General features: G+C 41.8%; 1 protein-coding gene across 10 annotated transcripts in view; it reads right to left on the reverse strand.

Moving 5' to 3' along the window:
• Positions 1–16,292, reverse strand: part of PUM2 (pumilio RNA binding family member 2) — a 77,239-nt gene extending 60,947 nt beyond the window's left edge. For 2 of the 10 annotated variants that reach the window (XM_049819289.1, XM_049819288.1), the window contains exon 1: positions 9,738–9,758. The gene's annotated coding sequence lies outside the window, so the exon portion shown is untranslated. Of the gene's footprint in view, positions 1–9,737; positions 9,799–9,997; positions 10,084–16,085 lie in introns of those variants that run through there. The other 8 variants (XM_049819292.1, XM_049819291.1, XM_049819290.1 and 5 more) reach the window with 8 other exon arrangements.
• Positions 16,293–16,519: the final 227 nt, after the last annotated feature.

Here is a 16,519-nt window from a genome sequence, read left to right on the forward strand (position 1 = left end):
TTAGATGAAACTGCTGAAGTGCTTAAGTACCTTCGCTATGAGGGAGGGAAGTAGATAGGGCAGATAGGGGAAAAGTCAGAACAAATACCTTAGCCAATATCACACTGCTGTAGCTCTTCGCTTCAGCACGAAGAACATTTGCAAGGACTTTTGACATCTAAGAAAATATACCCCTGTGCTTCCCAAAAACCTCATCTCTGTAACACCAAATATTACAGACTGACTGCTGATCACTAAATCTTTGTAACCCAGACAATTCTTCATTGCAGAAGTGAATTAGTGACAAACAGATCACTAACCTATCTGCAGCCCCACGGGGATGTTAACAAAAGGATGATGCCACAGTGGACATTGGTCTTCCTCAGATGCTGTTCTATCAAAGAGCCTGAAGTGCTTTTTTATTCTTGAGGGAAAGAAAAAAAATGTCAAAAACCCAAGTGAGATAAGTTTTTATGCTTAGTTCATCATCTTTTTTTAACTCTTTTCAGTATTCAGTATTTTAAAAGGAAGATGAATGAAACCCAGTGTTGGTTATTTCTATATTAAGAAGTTTACACTTAAACCTGTCAGTCAGTGACTGGATGTTCACTGCTGTTTTAATACGAAAGGTGACAATGGTCATCTCCTGACTCAAATTAACTCTTCTGGCTTTGACATCTTGTATGGAGGAGTTGCACATGCATTACCTTTCAGCTGAGAAAGATTTTTGGGTATCACCTCTCATGCAAATGAGTGCTCCTCTATCCTGTGCCCTCCCTTATGCTGCCAATTATTCTCTATAGCCTCCCACTCTGCCAGCATAATAGTTCAACTTTCCAAAGTTTTTGCCATATGAGTAACTGTTGTCCATCACTTTAGTTTTCTGTTGCTACAGCTGAAACAGCCATAGAAGAACACAGACATGAATGTTAACAATATCACACATTTCTGTGCCTCTTATTCTGAAATGTTCTATGAGCCAAGGATCTTAGTTTTGAGTCAGAGTGGCTAGTTTATTTAGACACTGTGTCAAGTGTACACTTATCAAAAAGCTTTTTCCATCTCAACTAACTGTTGAATTCCATTCAACTGTGGCACGTTTGAACTTCCTGCTCTTCTCTTAAACATGCGTGGCATCTGAAATTTTTCCATTGCAGTCTTGGTAATTTCCAAATCAGCATACACTAGCCCTCAGTACTACCATGGAAGCCCAGGATAACCCACTGGATCTTTCCCTGTGCTAGAAATGGCCTCTAATGCTACTGTGTATTAATATAGAATAGAATATTTCAGTTGAAAGGGACCTTCTAGTCCAACTGCCTGACCACTTCAGGGCTGGCCAAAAGTTAGAAGCATGTTATTAATGGCATGAACTGCTTTCCAACTATTGACAATTCCCATAGTTCATTTCTCAGTAATCCCTTATGGGGGACACTGACAAGCAATTCTTCAGTCTTTTTAACGAGAGTAAAAATTAAATATCCTACTAGACAAATAATCATCTTTAATAAAGACATTGTCTTGCCTTATGCTTAGTAAGATGTTCAGTTCTTTTGAAAACATTTCAGATAGCTTTCAGAAGACCAAGATGTTTCCTTAGTCTTCCCAGGAATTCATTTCTTGGAATTAATCAAGTATATTTATTAATTTCTTGTTGTTACTCAACTTCTTTAGCACTTCAACTAATTTGAAGATTCTTCAAAATCCATCACTGATTCCAGCCAAGTTGAACTGTTCCTCTTAAAACCAAATTGCTCACAACTCCTCTTTCAACTCACTTCTATGTGCTACTCAAGAGTTAGTCAAAAGTATCAGGTTTCTTTTGGTCCGGAAGTGAATATGAGGTTTTTCCATGTTCTGTATTTACTTGAATCCACCTGTTAAGGTCTCAGGCTTATGCGAGTTTCTTGCCAGAAGACTAGTAAGGTTTCCCAAGATAATTTAAGCAATCCTTATTTTCAATACATGAAAATTTCTTACTTTTTGTTACTATTTTTGCTTGGAAAATCCCTGCTGAATTTACAATTTTCCATTTTTGTATTTAACTTTCTATACATATCAAGTTCCTACTGAATCAGTGGGGCTAGAGCTCTGTTGTCTTCACAAAAACAAAAGGGGTTCAGTTTTGCTGTATCTAAAATGCCTTTTTATTCCTTTGGCATTGTCTCACATGCTTTGACTGCACTATGACATGCTAAAATCTATGTAAAATCCACAGTTTTAAGATAAGCTTAGATAATTTATGTTGAATTAAGATTTCAGTACCTCCATTTCTACTTCTTTTATATGTATCTATGTAACAATCTAGGCAACTGGCTCTAGATGGTCCTGTTTGAACAGTGGGGTTGGACCAGATGACCTCCAGAGGACCCTTCCAACCTCAATCATTCTGTGATACTTATCTACTATACTTGCTTCTACTAATTTTCTTTCCAATTTTTTCCACATGTATAAAAATTTCTATCTTTCATATATTAACCTACACAAAGATTCTGTCTACCCAGTACTCACAGAACACAATCGCAACTAAATTCCATCCGCAGTTTGCATAAATTTAATTTTAGAAAACCCATTTCTTTAGTACTTCCAACTCAAGAGTTTTCTGTTCTTTAAAAAAAAAAAAACAAAACCAAAACAGTAACTTCTGTCTTAACAAAATCCCCCAAAACACTGGTACACAAACAACACTCAAATCAAAGAACTGAAATGGAGAAGTCTCCTCATCTGTACTTGATTTGTTAGTTCATATTTACTAAGGAAGAATGGGAGCAGTGAAAAATGGCAGAACATAAAGGCAGTACTGATCACATTAAGTTGGAAAACACTATTTTCACACAGGTTATAATGCACAGCAAAGTAAGAGTAGTTTCCCCTTTGCTAAATCTTCATCGTGTGTAACACCATAGAAGCACGTTAAAAAGTAAGAGTAGTTCCCCTGCATCCCCCATTCAAGTTACCAGAAAACACACATGAGGTTCATGACATTTACCCACTGGAGGAATGGAGAAATATTTTGATGGACCCAACTATTAAACAAAGCTGGTGATTGAGACATAGCTCTGATTCCCAGTGGGGATGGAAAGCAGGTGGCAGAAGAGAGATGCAACTGTTACCCAGCATTTAATTATCTGTGAATAATTTTATCTACACAACATATCAGCCTTGGGAAATGCTAGTGAAAATCGGCACCGTTGCCTGTATAACAGGCTGAACACTGGCAAGGAAAAACCCAACATTTTCATACTCAGGAAGTGTGTTGAAGTGGACAAGTAGAATATTGTAGAATTTTATATTTACAGAACTGCTTTACAATCTCTGTATAAGTGTAATACAGAATGTGATACAGCATGAAGCAGGATGTCAGGGGAAAAGATTTTTTTATTTTGCTATGTAGATGAATTTAAGAGGAAGAAAAAAGTAAAAGAGTAAAACCAGGAAAAAAATGCCAAAAGAAATTAAGGAATGAGAAAAACAGACACAAAATATTCCTGCTTTTAAGGTCAGCAAATTTTGTTTATTCACATTTGCTCCTATATTTACTACACATTTGAACACATTCCATAAGTCCTTGGGCTAGGGAAGGTGCAAAAAGTTCCTCATGGACTTAAGTGTGGCACATTACAAAAACCCTGGGGAAAAAAGCCATTCCTATCTGAAATTTAGAATGAAGTTTTTAAAGATAATTTAGGAAGCTGTATCAATTAAACATTTGGGGGTAAAAGCTTAAAAGCGGATTTTTTAAATTTTTTTTTTCTTCTAGGTTACTACCTGCAAAAGGAGAAAGTTAAGTTTTGATCTACACTTAATTCTCCTGTTTTACCGGGACAAGTTTTTTTTTACCTGCAAGTGTAACAAGTAAGATTGTGTGCTAAATCCATATTACTTCTTTTAAAGCCTACCAGAAACTAGTGCCTTTTCAAACTAAACCAACTGTTTTGCATAAATTCAAACCTAATGATTTGATGGTATTCTGATAAAAAGTAGGTATTCACAGAAATAGGAAATGCTTATATAAGTTAAGTGAATGGTTCAAGCCGAACATTTCAAAATTATTTTATGTGGTTTCATTTATTTAACTGCTTTAACAAAATTAACTGGAGTTTGGGTTACTACAAGCTTTGGAAAACTAGCTTAATTCACACATATCTTTCTTAAAGATGTGGATTCAACAAAAAAACCACAGGAACTGTTAAAACAAAAAACAAATAAACTACCTGCTGAATGATCTATATAAATGCTATCTCCTGTGGGCCAGCTGTGTTTGCTGGAGTAGCCACTGAACTGCTCTCCAGCCTGCCTCTGGAAGAAATAACCAGCTGTGGCATCATCCTAAGAACATCAACTGAGGGGTACCTGGACATTGGAAGCACCTGACACTGCAGTTGCAGGCATGGCAAGAGGAGTGTTTCCACTTGAACTGGGCCATGATGTTGCTCCAACTACCGTTCCAGCTGGGGCAACCCCTACTCCAACCCTACTTGCTTCCTGACCAATGTTCACATGCATCATTCCTCTGGTCTCCTGCCAAGCCACTTCATTCTTGCCTAGGAGGACACACAGAATGCTCATTCCACATAGAAACCTAAAAAGAAAAAGTCTTGCTAACATGGAAGGCTTTCCCACATATCTTCAAATATGCAGCTCTTACATTTAGGATTAAAAAAAAGTCCAAGCTATACAAGAACAATATTCATTGTCAGAATGTTTATTGATTTAAACTTTAAATTTTAAATACCATTACCAAACTAGGCCTCTAAGAGAAACAAAGTACCACATATTTTTTTGTAAGACAATATATTAATACGGTAGAGTTCCATATGTTACAAATGTTTGACGACATACTTCCTTGCTAAAAAAAAATCAAAATATGATTTTCAATCATAATAGCAGCAGTTTCTTTCACATTATTACTCAGCATGGTGTGAAGACCATTAATTCTGTCATACTATGTCTGATTTTATAAGTTTGTAGACTAGGTAACGAAGTAACACAGAAAAGTAACTTCTCGATCTGAACTACATCTCATTTTTACATGCCAGCCTCAGTTTTTCTTTCAAATGTGTTAAGCTATTGAAGGTTTTAACACAGTAATTGACATTAAACTTCTCTAACCCACATGATAGTACATTTTGGGGTTTTCACAAAATAAAGATTTCAGGCTCAGATTAAAAAGAAGTTTGCCAACTCATTTTTGAAGTATTTAAGTCTTGGCTTGAAACAAGTATAAATGACAACAGCAAAAATCTCTGATATTGACAAAATCTTCTGCAGGAAAAAAAGACCTGCTCCTGAACACATATACTTAATGATCTCCGCACGTTCTCAATCCACCATAACTGATGTATTACTCTTCTTTTAGTATGCAAATGGACATATATAAAACCCCAAATACCCCCTACAATGTTAACTAAGTACTTGGAAGGGGGGATTTAATTTTCAAGTCCAAGAAATGTCTTGCTTCTCATACGAAAGAAGAGTGTTAAATCCAAACAATAAAAACTGACATCTATGGAAAGATATTTTATCAGAATCAAACACTTAGGTCTGAAGATGTAGACAAAAGAAACCACAGTCCTCTAATCCCCCTACACAATTCTACATTTTTCATCTAGCCTTATCGACTACTGAATGTCCAGCCTTTAGGGAGATATATAATATATGGATATACGATAGGAGGATGTTTTTTTTTTATATAATCTTAAACAATCTTGGTTTTGTAACACAAGATCTAAAGCTACTTTGTCTTAGTAGTACTGTTACAGTAGATATTTGCTTACTGTCAAAATACCCTATTACCATCAGTTCTGCAACTTCTTCCGACGACATGACTCACTCATCGTTGTAGTGCCCAGAACTAAAGTTTAAGCAATATATATCATAATGGAGATAAACAACAAGATACTTCAAAAATATGAGTCAAAACAGACTCATCATTTTTAGCTCAACTACACAAAGTCATCTCCAGCAAGTCGAGCTTTTTATTTATTCAATATAAACGTAAAGACTTATGGAACCAAACATACCAACCCAGCTTTTAAAAATTCATTTCCCCTTTGAAGAGATTTGTGAACAAATTCTATATGAAACTTCAGACCAGCCACACAATGAAATAAATGTATACAACTAGTTCAATACATCACTCAAAATTCTCCCTCAAAATAACATGGATGAAATCTAAGAGCAAAGTTATGAACATAGGTCTGACACAACCTTACTTCCATTAGGATTTACATGCCAAGAACTTTATAATGGAAAGACAGCCAGACCTATGACCTGTAACAGAGTTTTGCCAATACCTCAATAGCACTGATGAAGAGGTAACCCATCTGAGAATTGTATGAAAAATTAAAACTGAAAATAATCAAAATTGCAAAATGTACACCAGATTATATCGTCCAATGTACACAAATACATATGGTAAAAATCTGCCTGTTAGAAAGGCTGCAGATATGATATTTAGCACAGCCAGTAGAGGACAGAGGATCATATCACCACTTTAAAGTTTGGTGGAAACAGTTGCATATATAGAACAGCTAGCAAAAAAGCCAAACGTGGATTGTTACAGAGATTCTTTTGCTACATTTCAGAGGTTTACATTTCTTTCTCAACTCCTAAGATGGTTGCCATAACCTCTTCAGACATATTTCTTCTACATGTTTACAACTGTTCTTAAATAGCCATGTTTAGAGAAATACTCTGTTAACCAATAATGAAATATAATCTTTAAAGATATCACTAGAGATGGCATCTGGTCTTTATTTGTAAGCTAAACATTTCACATACCAGCTTGAAAAGCTCCTGCCTACTATTCTAAAAGCCACAGCAGGTATTCTGAGTAGGTTTTGAACTAAGTCTTGCTATAAAGTTTTGGTATGCAAGCCATTACTATAAAACAAATTTTATACAACTTGTTTGAAATTACACCCAAGCAGCTAGAACTGAATATTTTTACATGTTCTGATGTAATTTAAAACTCTCTTCCACTAAAAGACTGTGAAGTACCTCCAACTTCATTATTAGAAGCACTATATAACTGGTATTTGTTGTTATAGGAGAAAGCGACCTTTTAAACGAAAGACTTCTTGTCCCATTTCTGAGACAAGAGCCTGGGCACTGGCTTTCTGACAACACTGGAATGGTTGCATTGTGCAGAATAATCAAGACAACAGCTATGTTATGGGTGGGGAAGTTCACATTTAATGAGGTAAGCATTTTCAACTAAATTTACTGAAGAGAAGAAGAGAAAGATCGGTAACTCTCTCACATACCTATACATATAATACACACAATGAAAAGTATTCGTAAAGCACGTCTACTCTACAGTTTTGCATTGTTTCCTTTGTAGAGCTTCTGTTTATCAGAAACTTTAAAGAAAATACAATGTATTAATACTTGTTTCACAGGAGTTTCCCAACACAGAAAGAATTTAACATTCAAGAGAATTTAGGTTTCTTTTTACTGAAGTGACAGTGAATTTTTATATAATTTCACATTCAAAAAGAAGCATGAAGACGAACAAGCAGGAATTCAAACCATCTACTGGATTACTTGCCTCTGTGTATAAAAACTTGGTGTAATCATTTTGGGGTTTTAGAAACCAATGTACAAAGGAAAAAAAAAAACCCATGAAGTTATCAAGGAGAATGCTTTTAGAAAATTCTACATGTGCTGATTCTTCAGTGCACACCCATGTATTACTAAATCAAGCGGGGAAAAAAAGTATCTAAAAGTGAACTAGAAAGTGCTGTTGAAAATCAGATCTAGTTCACAGTGTTCAACAAGCTGATGTCCTGTTAACATACTTGCCCCAAACATCTGCAGTTATCTGGCCCAATGAGAACACTGCAAAGAAACAGCGTTGAGAGAGCAAGTCTTGAGGAAAACATGTACATAAAGTTTTCAATGTGCACTGCAATCCTACATAAGATTTAATATACACTGTCATAATAAAAGGTATCTTCTCATCAAAAGACAGGCGAGTCCAACTTTTTCAGCCAACTGCTTCTTGCACTATTAGCTCAGTCACAATACCAGGTACAATTATAATTGCCTCAGCACTGTGCCAGTATCCCTAACATAGAAGAAAAATGTTAAGTGCTATAGAGTGATGCTACGGAAAAAAAGTACCATGCCCTATTAACGCAGAAAAAATATTATTCAAATAACATGAACTTCCCTACGTGCAATATCCACATAATAAACTGCAGAATCTGCATTATCAAGCAGTTTCTCACATGCATTTGCCTACTAACCATTCTGCTGGGACAAATTCCAAATTTTCAACTCTCTGAACACTTCAGAAAACTGGCAGGTGATGTAGTGTCATTTCTACACATATAACCGAAACTACATCACCACTAAATTATCATTTCCCTTTTTATTCCAGTTTCCTTCTCCCACCTAACATATTTATATTCGCATTGACACAAATTGAGTTGTAGACTGGAGAGAGGTAGACCATAATTCTCTCAGCTTCTCAACAAAACTGCGACTGTTGTTAACATTTGCTTTTAAACCTAGACATGACTAAATATAACAAAATACTACGTTTTATACATAAAAAAGGTATCATGGGGTAGTAATTATATTTCAAATGCATTCATCTCTCACACACCTGAAGAACTATAGCATCAACTTATGGTAACTGAAAGGGCCTGATCTCTCAGTTGAGGTGCAACAAAGACTTCCGTAAAAGAGAAACTAAAATAAATCTGAAAGCATTTTGTTAACATGTAGCATATAAGCGTCAAACGATTAGGCGACATAAGAAGTTTTACCGATTATAATTTGCAATGACCTATATAGCTCATAGACGCCTACATCGCTCAGAAAAAAGCATCCCAAAAATCAGCTGATAGAACCTCTTTATCACATCACATATAAAGCATGCTACGCATTTTGGTATTAAGCCATCTTGCTTCAAACAGCAAGCCAGAAAAATATAAAGCGTCCCGAGTATATTAATTTTCTCTCAAGGAATTAGAGTCTGAGGTTATGAAATACACGAAAGAGAACAATGCCAAAAAAAATCTTTGCACAATGACTGCCAAGGAGATTAAAGCCCAAACTGTTAGTTGTAAGCACGATCCACTCAGGGCAGCTGGCATTTTTCTCAACTTTTTGTTATTGTAGTCTGCGCGGACACGTTTGAAGAAAAATTAAAACCTAACACTTCATTGTGTGGCATCAACTACCAAGAGCATTTGGCCTTCTCGCTCCACCCTCAGAAAGCAGTCGTTATCCTTAAGACCACTGAAGAAAAATAATACAAGTTTTCACGCTTTCGGTCCGTGTAGACAAAGCCCATTTTATCCAAATTCCGCACGCACGCAATTGTCCGAGGGGCTGCCGGAACGACGCCCCCACGTCCCCGGCTCCCTCGGTGCCTCACGGCGCTTCCTACCGAAGCCTATTGTAACACCCGGCGCCGTGTCCGCCCCCCCCCCGGGCCTGCCCCGAACTCCCCTCACCCTCACGCGTGTACGCCCCCCGCTGCCTCTCCCCCACCCCACCCCCCCCCGCCTGCGAGGGCCCTGCCCGTCCCCCGTGTGTCCCCGTCCCCCGTGTGTCCCCCCCCGCCTCGGACTCCTCTCAGACAACAACTTCGCCCCCCGCCGGGATGGAAACTGCTCCCCAAGTCGCCGCCGCTCCCCTCGGCTCGCCGAGAGCACAATGCCGCCCTCCCCTCAGCATCGCCGCCGCCCGCCCCCCTCCCGCCGCCGCCGCCGCCGCCCCCCCTCCCGGCGCTCCCTCCCCACCTCGGCGCCGCTCCCCGGCGAGCCGGGAGGACACAAAGGCGGCGAGGCGCGGGCGGCCGCCGAGCAGGCCCCGCGCCGCCCGGTGACCTGCCACAACATGGCCCCCTCCCGCCCTCCTTCTCCCCTCCCTCTCCCCTCCCTCGGCGCGCAGCCGAGGCCGGAGACAAAAGGGGGCTGGAGGAAGGGGGGGCCCGCCCGCCCGCCCGCTCCGCCCGCCCGCGGCCTACCCGGCGCGGCCCCGGCCCCCCCAGGATACTCACGGGCGGGCTGGCTGGCGGCGCTGCTCGCTGCTGCGATGGAGCCGGAGCGGGCCCTGGGACACCCCTACCCGCCCGCCGCCGCCCCCCTCCTCCTCCTCCTCCTCCTCCTCCTCCTCTCGGCGCCTCTCCTTCCTGCCTCCCCTCCCCCCCTTCGGCCGCCAGGGGCTCACAACAACATGGCGGGAGAGCGAGCCCGGCGCGCACGGAGGGAGAGGGACAGCGAGAGCGCGGCAAACCTCCCCCCGCCGCCGCCGCCGCCGCCGCCGCCGCCGCTCGCCCCGACTGCCGCCACAGCGCATGCGCGCCCCAGCCCGGGAGGGAGGCAGCGAGGGAGAGGGAGGCGGTGGCCACCAGCCTCTTCCGCCGCGCACCGCGCATGCGCCGCCGGCCGGCGCGCGAGCCCTCCTCCTCCTCCTCCTCCTCCTCCTCCTCCTCCTCCCCCCCCTCCCTCCTCCCCGCCCGCCCTTCAGCGCCGCCGCGCCGGGCGGGCACTGAGGGAACGGGCCGTCCCCTTCCCTCCCGCCACACAAAACGGGCAAAACAGGGCTTTTACGCTTTGCTTCCCTCCCCCCCTTTCTCCTCTTTCCTCGTTTTCGTTTTTAGCCTTCGGGGAGGGGTGGTGGCGGCGGCGGGAGGCGGTGCCTGCCCGAAGGCCTGGGGTTAGGAGACAAAGGGGAAGGCGAGGCCCGCCTTCAGGGGTGCCCGGTGGCTCCTGAGGGCCTCGCTCCCAGCACCGCCCGCGGGGGGCGGGGGGGGTACCTTGGGCTTACGGTAAACAGAAACGCATCACCGTAGTTATTAATTAGCTGCCGTGCCGGTAGTAGCTGCGTGACGGTCTTGGGAAAAGTCAGTTGTTGCCTTCCCTCGAGAGAGCTAAACGTACGATCTCTTGACACAGCTGGGTGGTTGCTGTTGGTAAATAGGGTACTGGATGCTAGTAAACACGGCTAGTGATGGGTCTTAATAGTCTGACTCAATGCGGGCATAAATGCTACTTATTTAGCAGACCCTGAAAAAGAGAGGGAGCTCTGCCTGTCACTGATGTTTTAAAACAGAGATTTCACAAGAAAACCGGCTATTTTGCCGTTTTACAAGTTCTTAAAGGAGTCTGGTTAGCGAGTACTCCATTTCAGGAAGCGGCACGCGGATGTGATCTACAGATCAAACCTTCGAAGGAAACCCGGTTATCAGTCCTGCGGCGGCTGTTCAAAACACTGCTACCGGCCGTTTTTTCTGTAGGCAGAAAGGAGGCAGGCCCTGGCAGTCCCTGTGACTCACTGTGCATACGGCAGGGTGAGAGCAGGTGAGTTGGGGCGCAGGAATACTACGGGTACTGGTGCTACTGCTGCAGCAGCAGTTGTGGGGATGAGGTGTCTGTGACTACCAACTGCGTTCTTAAAAATAGAGGTGACTCGAAGGAAAAAACCCTCACTGTTTTCAGTATTTATAGACATGGTTAAAAACACGAAAGTTCCCAGCTCCTGATAAAGATAGAAACATTTTCCCAAGAAATGAAAATGACTTCTTCAGCTTAGTACTAGTCAGCTAAGTACCCAGATGTCTGCAGTCTGCTGCTGCTCGTGTGGCTAATCCCTACGATCCCCATTGTCCTGTCCCACTGCCACCTTTGGGCTGTCTCCAGGGGGGCTGCAGGGCTGAAAAGCCAATTCCTTTGCTTAGTCGGCGAGAGAAGGCCTCTAAGTCACAGCCTTTGGGACTGAAGAAAATGCTGTTACGCTTTTGGCATCCCGAACACCTACAGCAGCTGGTCTCTGTTACACCAGCTTCCACCTCGGACCCTTTTGGGGACCCTATTTGTGCTGGATAATTCTAATCAGTGTTTGTGTAAAGCATTAAATGTTCAGGAAGAACTCAACATACCTTTCATAAGCATAAGCTTGAACAACGTCTACATCGGTCTGCTTCTCAGTACTGAAAAACCCAACCTCATCACGAAACAGAAAAATGTTTAAGTGCAATCACTTTGGGATTTGATCTGAGAAATACAATTACTTGGTTATTTTCTAAAATATTTTTCTAAAAAAAGAAACCAAAAAAATTCTACCAGCACACACCTCACAATTTAATAATGGCACTAAAGTTTTTGGCTTACGCTAAAATAGTTCAAGAAAAGTCTTTCTCTCTTACCTTTGTTCTGAGTGGAAACTTTAAAAGTACTTAATACTTTAGCTAGTTTAACTTGTTATCACTCCATTACAAAATGCTTTTCCTAGCTATTCCTGTTTTTAAGGGGGTGTTAACAGCTGATTGGGCTCTGCTTACACTCCAAACATTTCAGATAAACTCCATTAACACAGTTATGCCTTGGTTTTTTTCCTGAATAAGCATCCTCAATGAAAAATACTAAACAAATATACAGTCTGCAAGCCTAGAAAGTAGCCAGGGATATGGAAAGCCTGGATGCTGTTGCCTTCCTCCACAGTCTTCCTGTGAGACCTTGGGCAAGGTACTTAATTGAAGAGCACTAACAGAAATTGAAAGCTGCAGTCCTAACCGCGCCCACTCAGCTAGTGTCTAATCCTGAAGATGTCTACATTTTCTGAAGCCACAATCTTCAGGACCTAAAACTCCGCACATGAACAAAATTTGTCCTGCTGTGCCACCATATCCATGTTGCCCAGGAGTTTTGACAGACAGTGCTGTAAGATCTAGTAGGATAGCAAATAAGTACCCCATATTAATTAAAACCAAGGTATTGTTCCATGAAAATGAAACAGCTAGATGTGGTAGACCTTCTCAAAGCATCTCCAGAAAAGACGCAGGTCCCTACAAAAGCTTGCACTCTTTTAAAACAAAGTGTGCAACACCTTTCACTCCCAGGACTGGGGAGCACCCAGATTTTATTCCCTCGTTCAAGATTCACAGGTCCGACTTCCTCAGAGGGAGTCCCAAAAATCACCAGGCTACTTTGGCTGCCCCCTGCTGCAGCTGGGCTGTTCTGCAGGGAAGAATTAGATCTTTGTCTCAGATCTTAATGGCCTTGCTGTCCTTGCAGTCATACCATCATAGAATGGTTTGGGTTAGAGAGGACCTTTAATGATGCTCTAGTCCAACCCCCAAGTCTAACTCCCCCCAGTCTAATCCCCAGTCTAACTACCATCTTACTGCTCTAAGAGGAGCAGTCATAAATCGGTGAGCCTTGCTCAGTTCTCTGAAATACCAGCTGCAGTTAACTACCTACCACCTTCACAGAAGGACAGCACTGCAGCTCGGAAGCAATTAGAGCTATCTGTCCATGTTCCAGAGTAGGGCCCCGGAATGGTGGCTCATATCCTTAGCATGTCCCTTGTTAACTACATCTCTAAGATATGCTGATCTGGATGTATGTTTCGTGCATTTACAGGAGCAGATCCCGTTCCAAAGTTATTAATTTTCCCGCATACTGTGTAGCAAATCTAGGCACCCAATGCACAATTCTGGATTCCACTTTGTCAACAGACATACAATTAATTAATTAAAAAAATCAATGAGTCTGAAATACTACATTCACAAGACTTGCTGCTAAACGCATTGCTATAGGAATCTGTCGGTATTTCATGTTTTAGGCCAGCAGGGACCATAATACCTAGGAGGGTTTACTGAGATAAGAACTCTGGCCCAGTGGGCCAAGTGTCCCCTTTGGCTAGCCTCTGCCCCGGGCCTCAGAGAAATGTGCTTACAAGCCGCAGACTCTTTGTACAGAGTGACTTTCCTGTCCACGCATCCTTTTGCCCCACCATTGTTTCACAAACACAGCCTTTCCCTGCCATAACTATTCACCATGCTAACTCTGGGTTGGCTCTTCTCTTCTGTTGCTTTTGACCATGTAACCTGTTCGTTAACTCAGCTCCTGCTGTATCTCAAGCTTCACAGCCTACTCCTATCTCAACCCTCTCTCTTCTGATACAGAAAGATTGGGCCCACTATATGCAACTGCATCCATTGTCCAATTTTAATGTTTAAAACTACACATCCTTAAGCTTTTTTCCCATGTGTGGGAAGAACTCTTCTGAGTTACCTTAGCATCCTTCAAATTTCCCATTTAACGCAAAAACTGGTACAAAAAGGCCTTCCTTTAGTATGATTCCTGTAAACCCATTTGACAACAGCCAGGCTCTCAGTGTGCTGAAAAGCCCAGTCTGCTCTGTTGCTCAAAAAACTGGTAGTATTTCCATCTGTTTTCCCTACCTGTCTGTGCAACTGTAAGTGTCTTCAAGAAAGACCATCTATTCTTTGGGGTTTTTGTGACTAGCTGGCAACTGGCATAACATACTGAGCTAGTGCAAACGAGAACACTTCAGTTTGGGACCAACAGAGAATTCACAGCTGAATTATAATGAATTTTGTCACTAATCCCATTTTTGGACTTACTCACTGCTATACTACTGTTCTAAAATGTGGGGGATGCTGACTTGCCATTCAGTTACATGGTCATTGCTCCTGTAGACAGGATCAGCTTTTGCAAAGAAGCTGTTCTGCAAGAGGTTTAAAGGAAATGCATGAGAGGAGGTGTCAGCGAATGGAATGTGCAGCCCTGCAGCACAGATCTTCATGAACTTGTCCTAAGAAAGAAGTGTCTCTGGTGGAAGTACTTTGCTAAGTAAGTCTAAGCTAGAATGGCTGAGAAGCTGTCAGCTGAAGTCTTGTTTCACCGGCAAGACGGCTTTTGTCTCTGAGTCATTCACCCCTCATAATTGGCTGAGGTATAAACAAGCTTCATAAACATACCTCAGAGTCACAACCACCAGAGACAATCATTGTAACACAACAAGAGTAACTAATGGCATCACTTCATGTACATGAATGTGAATAGCTTTGGAGTGGCAAAGCCAGAGATAATGTCAGTTGTTTTTTAGATTCACATTCACTTCGTTCACAACAGAGTGGCTATCAATGCTTATCTTAAGAAAAAAGCTTGCTTCTCTCAATAGAAACATATTTTTCTTTCCAGTGGAGGATTAAGTTCCAGGAACTCTTCATGCTGAACGCAGACTGTGGCTCTTAGAACTGAAGATTGCATATTATACTCAGTACAAATAGTGAAACCTCAAAGATGAGCATCAATTTGATTCTCACTCATTTCATATATTAAGTAGTAATGAGTAAACACTCTAATTTCTAAAAAGGGAAAAAAGTTCAAAGAAATATCCCAGGCAATGGAAGTGATAACAAGAGATCTTAATAAAAGGCAGTATTTTTTTTTGTGCACTTAGAATAAGATAGTTCAGTGATATCACAACAAGGAAGAGCGGGAAGAATACTTTTTTTTTTTCCTTCCCAAGGAAAAAGATTCTAAGAATCCTAAAAGCATATCCATAGGCTTTAATTTTGTTGCATAAAGTCTCACCAACTTAACTTGCATGAACTAGAAATTCTCTGTATCTTCAAAAATGAGAAGCCATAGTACAGAGGATAAACTAGAAGAAACATCTGCAGCAGTACTTTGGCTTATATAATTTCTCTTGTCTTAGGTTCATCAACACCCTTCTACCTATTGCCGTATCAGATACTGATCCTCCCAACTGCAGTAGGTTCTTCTGAACAAGCAGCCCAACACCAAGTGGACTTTGCTTAGGGTAACATTGGACATGTCAGGTCATCTCTGCTCTTATTGTGTAATCACTAGACTATATGTTTTTCTTCTAGCTTAACCATACCTGAAGCTCCCCAGAATTTCCTGTTCTTACACAGTGTCAAGGGCGCTGACCACAAGCAACAAGATATGTCTACGTGACTGGACATATCATTTGAATACAAAACCACAGCACAGCCGTATCAGCTCAGAGCTAGTTAAGACCCCCATTCTAACTCACCATTATAGCATGAAGAAACACTCACTGGGCCCCATTTCCACAGAGAGAACCCAAAACTTATTCTATGCCAAACATGCCTTCAGAGCAACAGGGCATAGCACAGTGAATGTACAATGCCAGAGATGTATGCAGGAGGGGAAATCCTAGCTTGCTTCCTGAGCATAAACAAAATGGTTGAGCACTGTAATACTGAAAAGTAGGTGTCAATGTTATGCATGTATTGCGTAAAGTATTACATAAATAGCGACAGTGTATTCATACATATGTGGGCTTACCTTTAATTATATCTGCAGGTTTTACAGACTTCTAAAATACCTCGTCTGTTTCCAATGCATCCGTTTTCCTAGGCAGTTAGTCAAACAGAACAAAAAAAAATAATCATCATGCTGAAATAATGTATTTTTTCATACTGCAAAATTCAAGTTCTTTTTCTGAGTCAGCTCTCCCTCTCCTGCAGTACAGGACCCCTGTCTTCAGCCAATCTCCTATCGGGGCCCAACAGCCGTTTATGCATCCGCACCCCCCAGGCTGGGGTGGGGCCCAAGGGTGAGCCTGTGTCTGTAGCAGAAAATGGAAAAGGCAGGGCGAGAAGGAAGAGCAGCACTTTGTTTTTCTGTGGGAGCTGCTGGGGGAGGAATCTATACCACCCACCCAGCTATACCTTTGCTGTTCCTGTAACACTGGGAGCAAAGAGCTTTGCAAGTGGGAA

Source organism: Accipiter gentilis, chromosome 16 (genome assembly GCF_929443795.1).
Source record: "Accipiter gentilis chromosome 16, bAccGen1.1, whole genome shotgun sequence".
In the NCBI taxonomy this organism is placed as follows: domain Eukaryota; kingdom Metazoa; phylum Chordata; class Aves; order Accipitriformes; family Accipitridae; genus Astur; species Astur gentilis.